Consider the following 17548-nt stretch of genomic DNA (forward strand, 5'->3'; position numbering starts at 1 on the left):
CCTTTCGAGCGAGACGGAAATGGTGTGCCAGTGTATTTTACCCGGCTATTGTTCGTAACGGGAGAACCATCGCGATGGCGAGAAAGAAGAAAGAGGGAGAAAGACAGAACCGTGCGAAACACCTCTTACACAGGCTTGAACATTGCGCGTGCGGAATTTCTATTACCAAGCCTGTCGTGACGAAAGTGGCGAGTCAGGCTTTCAGTTTACGTCAGAAACTAGAGGGTTCTGGCCCACTTTCTAGTAAATCATGACTTAGCCTAGTGGGTAAGACACTTGGCTGTCCTGGCCCACTTTCTAGGAGGTCATGACTTAGCCTAGTGAGTAAGACACTTGGCTTATCTACATCAAGGCATCGGTTCGAAATTAACTACTGCCACCATGTGCTTTTCCTATAGAACTTATTTTTATACACGGAGTTTTTTTTTTTTTTAGAGACAGCTTGCGCAGACAGGGAACGCGTGGATGAAACGAGACTCCGAGAGCCAGGGTGACGTGGCCATTCGGCGAAGCTATCTCCCCTGCGTACTTATTGTTCAGGAGAAGAAATAGCGCTCATTGCTGCAGTCCATCGCGAAGCACGGCTTATCGTTCTAGAGAAGAGGTGAAGTAGAAGGCAGAATAAGAGTAGATTCATGAATGAGCCTTGGAGGAGGGCCGTCATTTGAGACGGACAGATGCCGAGGGCACGGGCAGAGGCTTGCAGAAGCCGACCACATAGTCCAGCAGGATAGGCCTGTAAGGGGGGGGGGGGGTGCTGAGTAGAGCAGGTCCGTGTATACAGACAACGGACCGACCCGCGGACGACCTATTCACGTGACAGTAAGAACGTCCGTGGCCCGTCCGCTTGCCCCATACGCGCGATCAGAAACGGGAGAGATAAATCCCGGGCCGAGGGCAGTTCCAACCGCAAACGTTGCCGCACGCGCGTCTTCAAAGAGAGCCCGCAAAAAAGTTCGAAGCGCTCCAAAAAAAAAAAAAAAAGAAAGAAACCTGTCTTGTTGACACCCCTACTCGTCCGAGCGCGCGGCCTGCCGCCAAGGACGGGGGCGGGGGGTTCGTGAAAATGTTTTCGGCATTGTTGGCCCCCGTGGCCCACAGCCCAGCTACGGACTCCCCCAACCGGATGTGGACGGTCACGCGACGGTGAGGCCGCGGGCCGAAAGAGTGGTTTAGCCCGTCTTCTGGGACCGATGGGGAAGGGACTCGGAGTCCGTATTGTCTGGAATACAGTAGGCACGTGGCGATCACCATGACGGCGGGCTCCCGTGTCGGTGCAGGAAATGTGCAGAGGAACTGTTTTGAGATCTCGCCGCACCTTGCGCAGGAGGATAGCTATAGCTCGAGAACAGAACGACGACGCAGAGACAAGAAGGACACGTTTCTGTGTCGTCGTTCTGTTCTCTCGCTATTACTATCGTCATGCCATACCAACTAGCCCAAGCTGCCACACTTATAAGTTGCACAGGAGATGGGGCACTTAGCATAGAACTTGATCATCGGGGGTGTAAAGAGGCAAAGATGTGTATATTGCTCTAGACGAGAGAGCGCACTACCGGAAAATAGTTTAGCAAGCACATTTGCAGGCTACCTAGTGCCTGGTTTGGGGAGATCCTTCAGCCGGAATCTGGAGATGTCCGGAGCAGGGGCCCCTTGTGTGTGACGTACTGCAAGGCAGCTTAGAAGAAGGTGCCCGCCTCCTCATTCCTGATGCATGAGGTGACAGCCAGTGAACGGGGATGCCGACTCCCACAGCAGCGAGGAGGGGTCGCGCCCTTCAGCGTCTCTATTTCGATTCCGCCTGATTAACTGGACATGTTTTGTGAACCTGCAGAAATCACTGACGGCCGCGTTTCTGGAATCTAAAAGCGGCAAGGGGCTCTTCGTATAGGAAGGGACACAATTATTCATTTTTACTCGATCACCAGTTTCCTCTAATTAGGAAAAGAGTAACAGCTTCACCGCAAGGGCGAAGCAACGAATGTGACAGCAACAAACTGGAATTTTTACACGAAGAAAGGCGAGCAACTCGCTACTTCGAGAAGTGCTTTCACTGCAGTCAGTGAAGTGACCTGGTGGTAGTAATGGCTAGAAGAGGAAAAGGGCACCCGATTTCTGCAGCCCGGTAGGGAGCACGGCGCAGTGTAGCATCAAAGCGAACAAGTTACAAAGCTGTGAGGCATTTGTTGAGCCCCTCTAGATATATCCACGCGTCCACGGACGATCGCGCCTTCTGGCGCGCAACCACCTTCCCCGTGAGCTACGACGGAAAATGAACGACGCACCCAAACGCGCCCTTTAGAGTAACTGTATATACTCCCTCTGGGAGCAGAGTAGCGCATAGGTCCGTCATCTTGCCTGGTTAGCAACCATACTTACGCGGCCAAGCCATGCTCTGTTTTTGCGGGTGACTTGCTTAAGCCTGGCGCCGATCGACCAAGCGTGTCGCCGATCGCCAGCCGACATGCCTGGTGTGTCAAAGGCCGACCAAGAAAGAAGAAACACGTGCTTTCGGGACTGTGCCATGGGAGTTTGAAAGCATTTTCAGTCTGTCCGGCAACGCAAAACGCGAAGGCGTAGGTAGCGTAGTGCGAAATAACATGCACTGACATAGAAACTGTCACGAGAGCGCAACAGAACACAACACACAAGAAAAAAACAGACGGAGACACTTCTTGTGTCTTGTGTTTAGTTGCGCTCTCGCGATTGTTTGTCTGTCAAAGTACCAGCTGGCCCAACAGTCTACTCTTTTGGACACGCACCACCACTATACACATGGTCAAGTTGCGCCAGCTATGGGAGATAAGCAACAACTCCCAAACACAAAATGTAGGTCATCCGAGATTCAAAGGGCATCCTGCTAAGCCTACAGCATTGATTATTTCAGAACGTTTTTTTTTTTTTTTTTGAAAATGGCGCCGAATTCACGCGAATATATACTTTGCTGTCGAAGCTTAAGAACCGGAATATGAAGCAAATAAAAACACCAGTTTGTAGTGAACGAGCTACAGAGCGAACGACAGTCATTTTATAGATTCCAGATGCATGACTTCGATCACTTTCGGCAGTCCGGCCTGTGCACCAGCTTCTCTGCAGTGCGTGGTTGCTACCGGCGTTAGAAAACAAATCCGCTACTCCGCTACCTAAAGGTAGCATATACAGTTACTCTAGCACCCTTAGTGCCTTCGCGCCATTTGGCGGGTTAGTAAACAATGGGAGCGGGCGAATATTCGAGTCGGCGAATCGAATCATACCTGATAGATCAACTCGATCTCACTTTCGAATAGCTAACATACAAAATTTCGAATAATTCGGGCGGGCGAAGATCTAGAACGTGACAAAAGGCCAATGTTGTAACCTGGCAAGGGTAGGGTATAGCTAAACGCGAAGTCGTTGCGGTGGGTCGGTCTTAAAACTTTCTCTGATATTCTGGTTCAAAAGCCCGTGCATGTTTATGTTAAAGCTGGTCGTCATTTCCACTCGTTAAAAAAGAACACATGAGAAAAACCACCAAGCGCTTCACAATATCGCTTTCGAAACGCAAGCCCAGACTGTATACTGCCAACGCGTACGCCGTAAAGCGTCCCGTCCCGACTTGGGCACATTCTCTGGTGGTGTAAGGCGAACGTTCAATGCATTACGAAGACGCATCGAGAGACGTATGTTGCTGCACGGTTCTAGCTCATGCCTTTTACAACCAATCATCGGTGCTCTCCTTCTCCCACAAAGAGGCCGTTGTCGCCACTTGTGTTAGTCACGTACAGCTGTTTAACATGTCATCACGTAATGCTTTTGAGATCGGCGATCGATATTATCGCACGCTGACGAGTACACGACGAAGCATTCGAAGCGGCACGTCGAAGACTAACGATTTGAGACGAACCAAGATGTGAAGCCTCAGCCAAGCGTCCCCGCCAGTTGGCAGCACGACAACGCTACCTTCGTCGACGTTATCAGGACTAGTGCTCTCTCTGGCTTACCACCTCACGCCTCTTTCTCTTTTCTACACCTTTATTCCCACCCTTTTAATCCCTCCTCACCTCCATCCCTTGTGAGCTACTGTTGAGGTGTCGCTCGCTGAAGCAGAAAGTTTACGGAGCTCACTTTTCTCTTCCTTTCTCTCTTAAGAACCACTTAGTGCATCGTCACTCGTCACCTTGGGCGGGGCCCGGAAGAGCGCTGAACGCGTCATAGTACTTACTGTCTACGTTGCAGGGTGCTGAATGCAGCCTTGAGCCTTCGTACGATGTTTGCTCTCGAAACAAAATCACTTCTAGGTAACGGCTGCAATTCATATACTTCACTCGAGAAGAAAAGAAAAAATCCACGAATCTCCACGAAGTAAATGATGACGCGTGGGCGAAGCTAGGTCATAAGGTCCATAATGTCTACGTTGAAGTTGCCGACTAGTAAAAAGGACGGACAGATAGATAGACGGACGACGCAGGTGATCATGCATTGTGCTGTCATATCGTTTTAGAGGCGAAGCTCCTAAAGGCGTGGGCCTGTCCATCCCTTGTATGTATGTATGTATGTATGTATGTATGTATGTATGTATGTATGTATGTATGTATGTATGTATGTATGTATGTATGTATGTATGTATGTATGTATGTATGTATGTATGTATGTATGTATGTATGTATGTATGTATGTATGTATGTATGTATGTATGTATGTATGTACGTGAGCACCTATAGTTCCTCCTTTGCCAACTGCCCACTACTTCGTTTTTGCAAACATCCCACTATGTCCCATCCCCAACCCAACACTTCACCGACCATAAAGCAAATACCGTTGAGAAGTAGCCAATATTAAATGCAAAATGGTCGTGTACTTGATTCCAGAAACGCGTTATGTAACCATAGATTGTCCCACTTTGTTAATTTCTTGTTTGCTTTCGATGGTGGCGAAAATGCTATAGGCCCGTGTGCTCAGATTTGGGTGCACGTTAAAGAACCCCAGGTCGTCGAAGTTTCCGGAGCCCTCCACTACAGCGTCTCTCATATTCATATGGTGGTTTTGGGACGTTAAACACCATATATCAATCAAATCAAATCAATCCCTTGTTTGTACGTTACCGCCTATAGTTCCCCTTTAAAAAACTGCCCACTATACTTCGTCCTTGTAAACATCGCACTACGCCCCATCGTAGATCTACCACTTGACCAACCAGAAAGCCCTTTTAATGAAGGGGAAACGGAAGCGACGTACAGCTACCACTTATGAGTAATAAAATGTTTTGTTGAAATATATGCAGTGTTTGTCACGTCTTTGATGATGTAGTAGACGATTTTCATGGATGATTCATGGTTTAGCGATGAAACCTTCCAGCGCTTCGCCCCACTCATCATCATTCACTCCGTGGACATGCTGTGATTTTTTTTATGTGCACATAAAGTCGGTTTCCATTTTCGTTGTGCAGGTGTTCGGTTCCGGTTTTGTGGGCTGTTACAGACGCCGGACAAGGCTGTAGGCCCTAAGGAGCTCTGCTCCTAAATGTAAGGCATGCCAAGCAATCGAGTGAGGTTGCATCTGACGCCTGAAATTGTATGTTACGGCTCCTTGAACGTTACGTGTCGCGCAAAGCCAAGCGTGTGTGTCACAAACGTCTGCAATTTTCGTTTCGCCCGCGCGCCCTGTTGTCCAAGAAAGGGTGCTTTTGTGTTGGGAGGTCGACATCCGGCGACTAAAGACCCAGCGATGGCGCCGCCTCGTCTCACCTGCACCTGTACCGAAAGGGGCACGTGCGGTCAAAAAAAAAAAAGGAAATTACCTCCAGATGGGACGGGAGCACGCGTACGCCCCTGAAAAAGTTTGGACTGCATCGGTACGGGCAGTTGACGTACAGCCAGCAAGAAGTGCGGTCGTCGGTGTCGCGAGTCTCGCGTAGGCGGCGAGCATGGAGGGACCCGCGCAACGTATTGAGACGATAGTTATAGCGCGAGAACAAAACGACGACACAGAGACAAGAAGGACACGAAAGACTCTGTGTCGTCGTTTTGTTCTCGCGCTATAACAATCGTCATGCCATACCAACTAGCCCAAGCTGCCACGCTTCTAAGTATTGAGACGGCTGCAATTCCGGGCACCCTCGTCGTCTACCAAGCCAGCGAGATCTTCAGCGGTGCCCGTCAACTCCCCTACGTGTACCGAGAGCTGGCCTGGTCCGTATGGACCAGGCCAGATTTTTGTAATCACCTGTCTTTGCCCCTGTTTTAATTAAATGCTCGTTTGTGTTTAATCAAATCTCTGTGTCTGCTCTATGAGTGCGTCGGTCGGGCCCATACATCACCACACGTGCAACCCCACGCGGGTCGACCAACCTGCAAGTACATTTGAGATGTGCCACTTCGAGGCCTTTCAGGCGTCGCTGGCCGAAGCGTAAAGTGGAAGCCTGCGAGTCTGCCGCACGTCGATTTTAGATCGGCGGGGCCTCACCCAGTGTGTGAGACAGTGCGATATAATCGATCATAGGCGTGTGGAGGATTCCCTTTCGGTGATGTGTCGGGGAGGGGGGGGGGGGCAAAGGTTTGTTACAAGAAGGGCGGCCGCCACCTGCCCCCCTCTCAATTTGTGCGCACGCCTATGTCATTGATTGTCTGCGTGCAGGTGGTGTGGATGACATACTTTAGGCCACGCTGCTTGATTGATATTTGCGGATAATTCGAAATTTCGAATACGAGTAGCTTCCGTTTAGGGGCAGCGAATACCTGCTGCCGTTTCAGGGGCATCAGACAGCTCCCCTCTCAACACACTGTTTGAATCGCCCGTCGTACGTAAGCTTCATCACGAGATCCCACGCATCGCTGTTCCGCTCATGAGACCCCTTCCCTCCACCCTGGTCACGTGGTCTTCTTTAGAGTGACCACGCCAATACTACCGGCGGCACTTCACTGAGAAAAGTTTGCGTTGTTGAAATTTATCCGGTTCCCAGCCTTCCCTTACAGCTTCTTCATTGTGAGATCTTGGTTTTTTCCCACATAATTTCTAGCACTTCAGTTCTCTATATGGAACTGTCCAGTACTCTTTTTGTCTAGTAATGCAGTGGATAACAAAACAAATTAAGAGCCTCAGAGGCGAGAGAAAGAGTCGGGTGCTCCGAATTAGTGCGACAGACGATGTAGTTTCTGCACAGGAGATCCTGAAGCTTTTATTAGTACAGGACACGCTGTCACACACTTCGGGTGAGGCCCCGCCGATCCAACATCGACGTGCGGCAGACTCGCAGGCTTCCACGCTTCGGCCTGCGACTCCTGAAAGGTCTCGAAGTGCCACATTTCAAATTTATTTGCAGGTCGGTCGACCCGTGCGGGGTTGCACGTGTGGTGATGTGTGGGCCCGACGGACGCACTCATAGAGCAGACACGGAGATTTTATGCAAAACGAACTAGCATTTAATTCAAACAAGGGCAAAGGCAGGGGTTAACAAAAATAACAAAGGAGGAAACTGATACGCGCGATGGAAAGTACAGCTATATAACAAAATATGCTAAACAAACACTACAAAAGATACAGACTAAAGACAAATATGCGGAATGTTAATAAAATAACAATATGGAAATCATAAAAGAGGGGTACAAGGAAATATTTACAGAATGATCATGGTGGCGCTTTTGAATTTCTAAGTGCGACGCAGCGCACAAAACTACAAATAATAAAAAAGCTCGTTATAATTTAACAGTTCAAAAAAAGTCACAATAAAAAGTTCAATACGGACCAGGCCAGCTCTTGGTGCACGTAGGGGAGTTGACGGGTGCCGCTGAAGGTCTCGCCGGCTTGGTAGACGACGAGGGTGCCCGGAATCGCAGCCGTCTCAATACGTTGCGCGGGTCACTCCATGCTCGCCGCCTACGCGAGACGCGCGACACTGACGACCGCACTTCTTGCTGGCTGTACGTCAACTGCCCATTCCGATGCAGTCGAAACTTTTTCAGGGGCGCACACGTGCTCCCGTCCCATCTGGGGGTAACTTCCCTTTTTTAGACCGCCGGTGCTCCTTTCGGTACAGGTGCAGGGAAGACAAGCCGGCGCCACGCTGGGTCGTTATAATCGCCGGATGTCGTCCTCCCAAACACAAAAGCGCCCTTCCTTGGAAGATGGGGCCCGCGGATGATCCGAAAATTGGAGTCGTTTGTGACACATGCAAATACTTCTCGGTAATTTTCAGCCAATCATTTATAATGCACTTTCCAGCCGAATTTGTAGTTTCTAGAAAATCTATCCACTATTCGGCCATTCGACTTGTTTCCCTTTATTTAAAACAACGTGGAAACCAGCAATTACTTTTGTAACTTATAGTTAGTACAGAACGAACAGTAAGCTGATCGGCCAGTAACTTTGCAAGTCCTGTAATAGCTAATAGAACCAACGTGACATCAGAGTTCTGTCAACCAAGAGACCAAGCAGGATTTCGTACAGACTACTTGCCAATCAGGTAATAGAGAAATGCGCGGAATACAACCAACCCTTATACGTAGCTTTCGTAGATTACGAGAAGGCGTGTCACTAAGCCTAGACATCGGCAAATCGCGGCGCGATCGGGCTGTAGATGGCAGTACCGTCCCCGCGCGAGTGTGGATAGGCGGTCGGCGGCGCGTATACAAATGCACGCAGCGGCGCTTCGTTGCATGCGGTCTGAGCCGATCGTCGGCAAACAAAATGCGTTGACTAGTTGTACTGTTAACATCTACGCTCTTATCTACTGAATAGATGCACGACGCCTATGCAACGTTAACATTACCCGCGTGTAAAGCGCATTCTGCGTTTCATATGGATGCTCGCACTGGGTGACTGTCTTCACGCTTTCGCACTGAATCACGCCTTTGCTGTGTTGTTTGCACGTGGTTAGCTTGTGTTACGCCTGCTACGTACTGCTGTAGAATGATTAAACTACTTATTTACGTTTTTGTCATCTGCATACTACAAAAAAAAGAGAAAGAAAGATCGTCGAAAGACCGCATATCTGTGCGATTGGTTCAGTACCACCGTTCGCACCTTAGACGCGTTTTTTTTTGTTGTTGTTTTTTTTTCTCATTATGTTCACCATGAAATGTGGGACAGTCGATAAGTCTAGTCAGATTGATTTGTGGGGTTTAACGTCCCAAAACCGCGATATGAATATGAGAGACGACGTAGTGGAGGGCTCCGGAAATTTCGACCATCTGAGGTTCTTTACCGCGCACACAAATCTGAGCACACGGGCCTACATTTCCGCCTCCATCGGAAATGCAGCAGCCGCCTCAGCCGGGATTCGATCCCGTGACCTGCGGGTAAGAAGCCGAGTGCCTTAGCCACTAGACCACCACGGAGGGGCGATAAGTATAGCCAGGAAAGCTTAATGGCTGACGACGCTTTGCACTACACTGATCGCACATGTTTTTGCACCAGTAAAACTTGAAAATCTTATATGAGAGTTCAGCAGAAACCTTTCGTCGATGGATTACAGGCATGACAGTGCTGCAACAAAAGCCTGGTTAAGGGGACAAGCATAATCTTTTTTTTTTTTTTTAGGCGGACAAATTTCCAGTTCTTTCCGTCGATCACTAACAATGCCCCACAAACGTTGAAGACAATGTAAAAAAGATGAAATTTTTGGTGAAATTGTACGACATTATATGTATAAGGCATGCCGTCGGAATTAATTTTCAACGTTTGGGCCCTTTAAAGCGTTTTTAAATCTAAGCCCACGGTTGCGCAGGGTAACTGTTTTAAGTACAGTTTAAGTACCAATGTGTCGCAGTTTATGTGATAGTAATATTTCTATGTAGTGGTACCACGACCAGATACAGAACTAAGGCTCCTCGCATAATCGATAAACTACAGTGCCGTAGTTGTACACCTACCAACAGCGCGCTGGTGCATGACCTAGAGCCCTTTTTTTTTTTTTTTTTGTAACAACCGAATCGCTATAAAATGCTGCATTCACACGTCACATAATATCCCTCATGTTTGGGAGGATGCCAAGAGCGTTTTCCGATGTGCTTGAAACAGAAGGCGGCCCTCACTCTGAAAATATTCTGGTGAATGGAGGGTACGACGACAATAAACAGCACTCTAGAAAGTTGCACTCGCCGATCTTTTTACAATGCGTTAGCAGCCGAGCAAGACCAAATTCTTTCGTAAATCGTTTCAGGCATACGTAGAAACAGTTACACTCGTGCTGACATGAGCGCACAAACCACACTTTGACAACGTGCATGACGTACGCGCACGCATAAACGACGAGGCTAGCAGACGACGCACGGAGCAATCGACACTTCACCTGTTCGACCAGTTGCCGCCAGGCGGCGACTCTGCTCGATCTCGCAGCCCTTTAAGGCGAAGCTTATATAAGGGTTCCCCAATTCTTAAATTACACGAGTGGTGCAAACAGTGCACTAACTTACTCGCGATATATTTTTTTTCTTAGACTTAATGCGGTAACTTAGCTCGCTGCGAGGCAACGGCACATGTGTTTGCTATATTTTAGCGTTATACGCACTCGGGCGCAACAGGCAAGAGAGCACATATATACCATTACACAGTAAAAGGCGAGAAACTACGGCACTACCGTCCCCTACCGCACACAAATCTCACGGCAGATTAACGACACCACACCAAGTGATCTCGATAGCCAATCATACTCGCACGATGAGTGCTTCGCTGCCCAATGGCTTTCGCACGCCGGACTTTTTCCTTTCTGGAGTTGCACACGCACGGTCATAGGGCCCTCCTGCCCTGGAATTGACCACGCTGCATAAATACAAACACGTGCACAATTTTTCAGCAACGTCATTTATTTCAAAAATTACAGTAAGCCACACAATCTGTGCTGGAAAAATACGCATTCTACCACAATTTAAGAGCGAAAAAAAAATTGAGTCGATGCCAAAAGGGCGTGTACATGATGTGGGGGCTGGTCTCACTCACCGAGTGATCATACATGCAGAGACGTTCAGAGAACATGGCTCGGTATCAGCTGGCACTCTCATAATTCACGGCGGTAATTCACTGCTTACGAAACGTTGAGCAGGTCAGCTGTGGGCAGCTGTGTACTCCAAGGTGACCAGCCAGGACAGCGCGCCTCGCCACTACTTTCAGCGAACGACGAGGCGTCTTCCAAGTACGGGAACTCGCAGGACACGGACCGCCTTCCACCGACAATGGCATCCGTGCTCGCTTGGACCATGTTCTCGGTGTAGGTTCTAAAGCGGTACTTCACTCTCGTCAGTGATTCACGGTGGCGATCCTGTGGACTGGCACCGAGCCTCGGCTTTATCGGAGACCACACCGAAGGGGGTCGATACAAATCTCGTCGCGGCGACCATATGAAGCGGTCCTCGGGCCCGGTCGTCTCGGGAAGCACCGAAAACCAAGACCCTTCGTCGGGCATGTGCGCGGCGGCTTCGGGCACCGCGCCTTCAGCAGAAGAGTCGGAGTTGGCGTAATCCACCGCCAGCTTGTCTATCAGGGGGAGCAGGTCCTCAATGTCGTCTTCATGGAGGGACGTGTGGGACCAGGTGTGTCGCCGACTGTAACCTCGAGGGGGCACGTCACAAGAAGAGCGCTGCAGTTCCCGGCCGCTGCCGGCGTAGGTGCAGAAACCTTCCCTGCACGGCTGATGCTGCAAGCTGAGCGACCATGCTTCTTCGTCAAAGTCTTGCAGAGACCGGCGCTCCTGCCCTATCCACCTGCCGTGGGCGTCGTACAGCCTTCGTTCGGGCAATCTGCGAGGGAAGCTGCGGGTACGGCGTCTGCCGACTCTGTCGGCGAAGTAGCCAAAACCAGGGAAAGGCGGTGGCACTGCGGGGGGCGGTACCGAAGGCGGCGGTGGCATTGGGTGGCGGTACACTTCTGAATAGTGCAAGCCCGGGCGAGCACCTACTTCGGTATTCTTCAAGCAGTTCAGTTCGTCGGCGATGCAGCCGGGTGCGCTGCGCGAAGCCGGCGCAAACGTGGGACGGCGACAGTCGGTCGGATAGAAGCATCTCTCGGGAGACGGGCTCGGCCATGGGGGCACGAATGCGCCTGCGGCATCCGCGTACGATGCCTCGGAAGAACGGCGCGTCCTTTCCCTGAAGCGCAAGTCCCTCGAAGGCGTCTGAATGTCCCGTGCTGATAGCGAGAAGTTTTCCTCCTCGCAGGTGGTCCCTTGCGGTGGGGAAGTAAACTGACCTTCGGCTACTTCGGCCGCCGCAGCGCGCTGTCTTTCAGGCCTCGCAAGTATCGTATACTCAACTGGGTCAGCCGCTAGCTTCTTACTTTCCCCGTCGTCATAGCTCGTTGAATCGTGCGGAATGTCCTCACGAGAAGGCTGCGGTTCAATATGCTTCGGCTTCTTGGTGTCGTCGGTCGCGTCGTCTAACTCAACCGGGCGGCCGCAGTCATCATCGGCAACGTCGCCACGCGTGTCATGCTTGCCGACAGCTTTCTCGCTCGCGTTACCGCTGCTTCGCCTTCGCTGAGCGCGCTTGAGCAACGAGTCGAACGCACCAGTCTTGTCGCTTCTCGAAGGGACCGGAGAAGCAGACGACGCTACAGAGCATTTTGCAAACTTGCCTTCGCCGCCGCGTTGAGCACTGCTCGTCCAAGTTTTTCCGTTGCCAGTCTTCGGCTGCTGTCTGGCTCTCGGCCGTGCCCCGCCTCTACCGGACGCCATCTTGTCTTTCGCGACTTTCTCAGTCGCCGTCGAGCAGTCGGCAGAGGAAGCTGTCGTGCGGTCGCTTCTGCTCATGGCAATAGTGTGTCGTCGTCCACTGCGGCGCCCCAGGGCTCTGTTCGAACGCTTTGTAGTGCGTCGCGACCGGCCTGCGAGGGTACATCGGCGAGACAGCAAGACGAAGGCGCAAACGACGCGTTACGAACTTTCAGTACTTTCCAAACAATCGGCAGCGTGCTGCGGTGCTGCCCGCCCGAGCGACGAATCAACGGTAACGAACGAAAGTGGGCGAGGAGAACCGAGCTGCGCCTACTCTACCAAAAAAAAAAAAAAAAAAAAAAGGAGCGTTATCAGCTCATGGCGATGACGACGCGTCTCTCCCTCCGTAGTTTCGCCTTTTTTTTTTTCGGTTAGCGCTGGCTCGCGCCGCATGAAAGAAGAAATATAACCCGGTGAATTTGCTCTAAGCGATGGTGTTGCCAATTGTACACTCTAAAACGAAAATTATGGACAATATTGAGAGAAATCATAGTGAACATTTTATTAATTTCACTCTGGTCGACTTTTCACGTCCCCGCTTCGCTGGCTTCGCTTCAACATGCGAGCTCGTTAACAAATTTACCGCCAGGGTTATCAGGCGTCAGTTCGCATGGTTCTCGTTATCGACGAAGGCGTCACCTGTGTGGATGATCTCGTAGTCCAGCAGGTCCTCGTCACCGTCAGGGCCTTCCGCTACGTTGTGGGCAGCAGCAGGGGATACCAAGTCTGCTGCCTCTCCTTCTGCGCCGTCGGGCTGCGTACGCGTTTCAGCCACCACGTCCAGCGGCGTCTCGGGGTGCCTTTTGGAGACCTTTTTCCTGAGCGCCCTGGGCAGTGACTTGTTGAGTGCCTTCTTTGCGGTCCGGTGGGATTCTTTTTTACCGAGGGTGCGCGGAAAGTACAGGGCGAGGCAGTGGTGCACGGCTTTGAGCAGCCGGCGGCGCAGCGTCGTGAAGGCCACCAAACTCATGATAACGAGCAGTGGCACGGCGTTCAGTCCCATGAGGACGTGCGTCGAGTTGCCGGCCTCCAAATGAGGTGGTCGGATGCCGCTGCGGTATGTGTCGGACTGCTGGTGCTGGAAGTAGCCGTGGAAAGCGCTCCGCTGGTACATGGAGCTGGTGAAGTCCTCGGCTTGATTCATGGCTGCTGGCAACGAGAAAAGGCGCTAGGGCGGCGATCTGATGGCAGCAGCACAGCACCCCGAACCACCTTCTCCTCGTTGACCTGCCTTAATGCCCACCTTCAGCGACCACCGCTGGCCGCCTCACGACGCCGTTAGCCCTGCGGGGTGGGTGACACCAGAGCTCGTGGCCACCTCAGGCCGCGTGCTCTCTGCGATTTTCGCTTTCGTCGTCGTCTTGCTTGATTGCTTGACGTTTGATTGTTGGCTCTTACCCACAACGGGAGATTGGCCCTGAAATCCGCGGTAAATATGAAGGGATAAATTTAGAATTGAGATGAAGTCGTCTTAATCATGGCTTTATCCATAATTTCCCTCTCGTCAGGCTTTGCTCTCACAGTTGCGCTGCGGATGACTGTTCCCCACGAATTAACCTCAACAGCTCCGCTGTAAAAAAAAAAAAAAAAAAAAAGTAAGGCATGTTCGGAATAGTGGTGGGAAGCCCGGAGGAAGAGTGGAGATGGGCAGCCTTCTTTTTTTTTTCTCTGACTTAAAGGTCAAGGTTGTTGTCGTGTGTTGTCGCCGTTGCTTGGCGTTACACTCCATGTGTAGCATATTGAGCGCGCGCTCTTATGAGCATCACATGATCACTTATAAACGTAAGCAACAAAGCTAGAAGAAAAAAAAGGAGGCAAGCGTGAAATACAAAGATAGAGAAATGGGGAGAATAGAAAGAGCAAAAAAAAATGTCGACACGAAAAAATAAATAGAAATAAAGACAGGAAAAACAGAAAATTAGAAGAAGAAAGAAATCACAGCATACCCCTGCACGGAATTAATGGAGAGTGGGGCGAAGCGTCCATTCGTCTGTGTCTGTCTGTCTGTCCGGCTGGCCGGTTACGCCTGACGCAGGACATGGTTAGCCAAAGAGGAGCTTCGCCCCTAAAAATGAAGAAAAACAAAGCAGGCTGCGCACTTCCTTCAGGCTTGGCACCCCTAGTGCGAAGCTGCCTCAATTATTTCTCTCTTGCTTTCTCTTCCTTTCTCTTTCTCTGCATTTATATTGTATCTTTTGTTTGTATTTTTTATATTTCTTTCTTTTTTATCCTTCTTTCTTTCTCTTTTTGTCTTGCCCACTGTCTCTTATATCTCCATTTTGTTTCTGTTTCTATATCTCTCTCTTTTTTTCTGTCTTCCTTTTCACCCTTTATTTCTCATTACATCTATGTTTCTCTTTCTAGGCTCACTATCTCTCACCCATCCAAATGATTGCATCCCACGCCGGACAAATCGGCCCGCATGTTCTGCTTGTGAAACTTAAGATGACGCTCTGGAAGTGGAACAGAAATGGGCGCGTGCCGGCTGAGTTAGAGCACTCATGATGATAATCGTTATTGTACGCGACCAACGAGTTTTTCCTCGATTTCATTTCATTTATTTCTTTTCTTCCGTCTCACCGCGTCTCATCTCCACCCTTCCTACTTTCTCTCCGTTTCACCAAGTAGGGTTTTTTGTTTAACGCCTGCAGCTGCTGTACTCGGCAGTGGGGTCTGCACAATGCCTCTGGCACATACCCGCCAGATAATTTCATTGCGATAGCTCTAAGAGCTGCCTAACCTCCCTGTCATTCCGCTTAGCCTTTCCTCCTCCTGCTCTTTATTGCGACAGCATTTATCTGGACAGTCACTACGGGTTTTTGTCGTCGCCTTTGCCGTCATGTTCCTATGAAGTCCACATTGATAAGATTCACCAGCGCATCGTACGTTCTACCCGCGAGTAATAGCGCTAACAAGGGTGACTAATGCGGCTGACGCAGAAATAAAACAAGCTGGCCCAACTCCGTGACTCGGAGGGTGCATATGCGACAAGAGCGCCCCGCCTGCTATAGACCGGCTGTCGAATGCTCAGGTAGAAAGGAAACGCCCCACCTGTCTTTAACGGACATGAAAAGGCGCGAGGGGGTAGGTGGGTGGTGCTGGAATGCTATCGCGGCAGCCATCAGCGGCGGGTGGCTAGTAGGCTATAACGTTCTACTTGCTGCGCTCTTAACGCGAAGAAACTCCACGAAAAGTGTCCCTGGTACCAGCGTTATGTAGAGTTGCATGAGATCAAATACCAAAGGCAAGGATTAGCTGCCAGCTTCTCTTCTCATAACATTACAATTTGTTGCTATCGCATTCATAGCTTTATCCTTGCGGTAAAGCTGTGACTTTTCTTTGGTCCACGACGACGAATCAGTGCTGTGCAAGAACTCCGCTGTACAAGAGAGAAAAAAATGGGGGTAGGAAGACAACATGCACGCATTTCTGCAATGACTGGAAGAGCATATAAATAAAATAGCTGGTATGCAACGGCTGCCGTAATACGTATGTTCAATGGTTACGAGCTGGCTTTGCGCTTTTATGCTTTCTTATACATTTATTGATGTACTGAACATGCAGTACAATTTAGTGAGCTTTTCGCTGTAGTTATAATAAATATGCGTGATGAGGCCGTATTCCCGCTACTGATCATAAACGAATGACAGAAATTTTCCCCGTGATTTGTCTACCGGCTGTGCTATACCACCGCAAAATAAGAAAGGGGGCTCGGTACGCTTAGCTGAATGCGCAGAAGCTGCTGTCTATTCTTTGCCTTTGACATGCGGTACCAGATATGTGGGACTGACCGGGAGTTACCTGAACGACCGGCCCAGGGAGCATTCGTATGATATCCGGGGCGGTTTACAGGGTCAAGTGGCGACGCATTGTCGAAGCAGAGGATGTACGTCGGAGTTTGAAAAATGTGCAGTTTTCATCTCTCATGCCGTGATTAAGGAACATAAGAGATAATTATATAGTAGTGCAGCAGAGAAGGCCAATGATCACCAGTGTATCTATGCCGTCCGTTACCCTGTCAAAGAAATAATTGTGCTTGCTAAACACAGCATGTGACAGTGCTATAGAGGAATTATGTGCTCGTTTTAATTGTGCATGTAACCAATGATTTTTATCTTGTAAGCTCACTAACACTTTAGGCTGTCGTGATTTGTGGAAGCGGAGTAAAGCAGGCGTGATTCCTATTATAAAATACATGCCTGAACAGTAAATACTCAGTTGGAAGTTTGGTTGCTATTATAAAATACATGCCTGAACAGTATATTCAGTTGGAGGTTGGCGTTTGCGTGCGTCGCTATTTTTCGTCCCATATGTAACAGATGTTTGAGCTAAAGTAGCATCAATGCATAACCAACCAGCACGGACATGCCCATTTTTGTACGCAGTCGAGTATCTTTCAGTGGTTGCATTTCAGTGATGGCTCGTTGGTCAAGCGATGATAAATTTAGGCGCACGACAATGCGTTCCGATTTATTAATATGTGGGGTTTAACGTCCCAAAACCACCCTATGATTATGAGAGACACCGTACAAGAGGGCTCCGATGATTTCGACCACGTGGGGTTCTTTAAAGTGCACCCAAATGTGAGCACACAGGCCTACAACATTCCCGCCTCCATCGGAAATGCAGCCGCCACAGCCGGGATTCGAGCCCGCGTCCTGCGGGTCAGCAGCCGAGTACCTTAGCCACTAGACCACCACGGTGGGGCACAATGCGTTCAGAATGACAACTGTAACAACAACAAAAAAATTGTAATACCGAAAGTTTTGCACCGCCATGTCGTTAGAGAAGTGAGTATATCAAAAAAAAAAAAAAAACGCCAGGCCTGCGCGGAAGACGGTAACAACGAAAGCTATATAGAAGAGCGGC

This window comes from Rhipicephalus microplus, chromosome 2, assembly GCF_043290135.1.
Source record: "Rhipicephalus microplus isolate Deutch F79 chromosome 2, USDA_Rmic, whole genome shotgun sequence".
In the NCBI taxonomy this organism is placed as follows: Eukaryota; Metazoa; Arthropoda; class Arachnida; order Ixodida; family Ixodidae; genus Rhipicephalus; species Rhipicephalus microplus.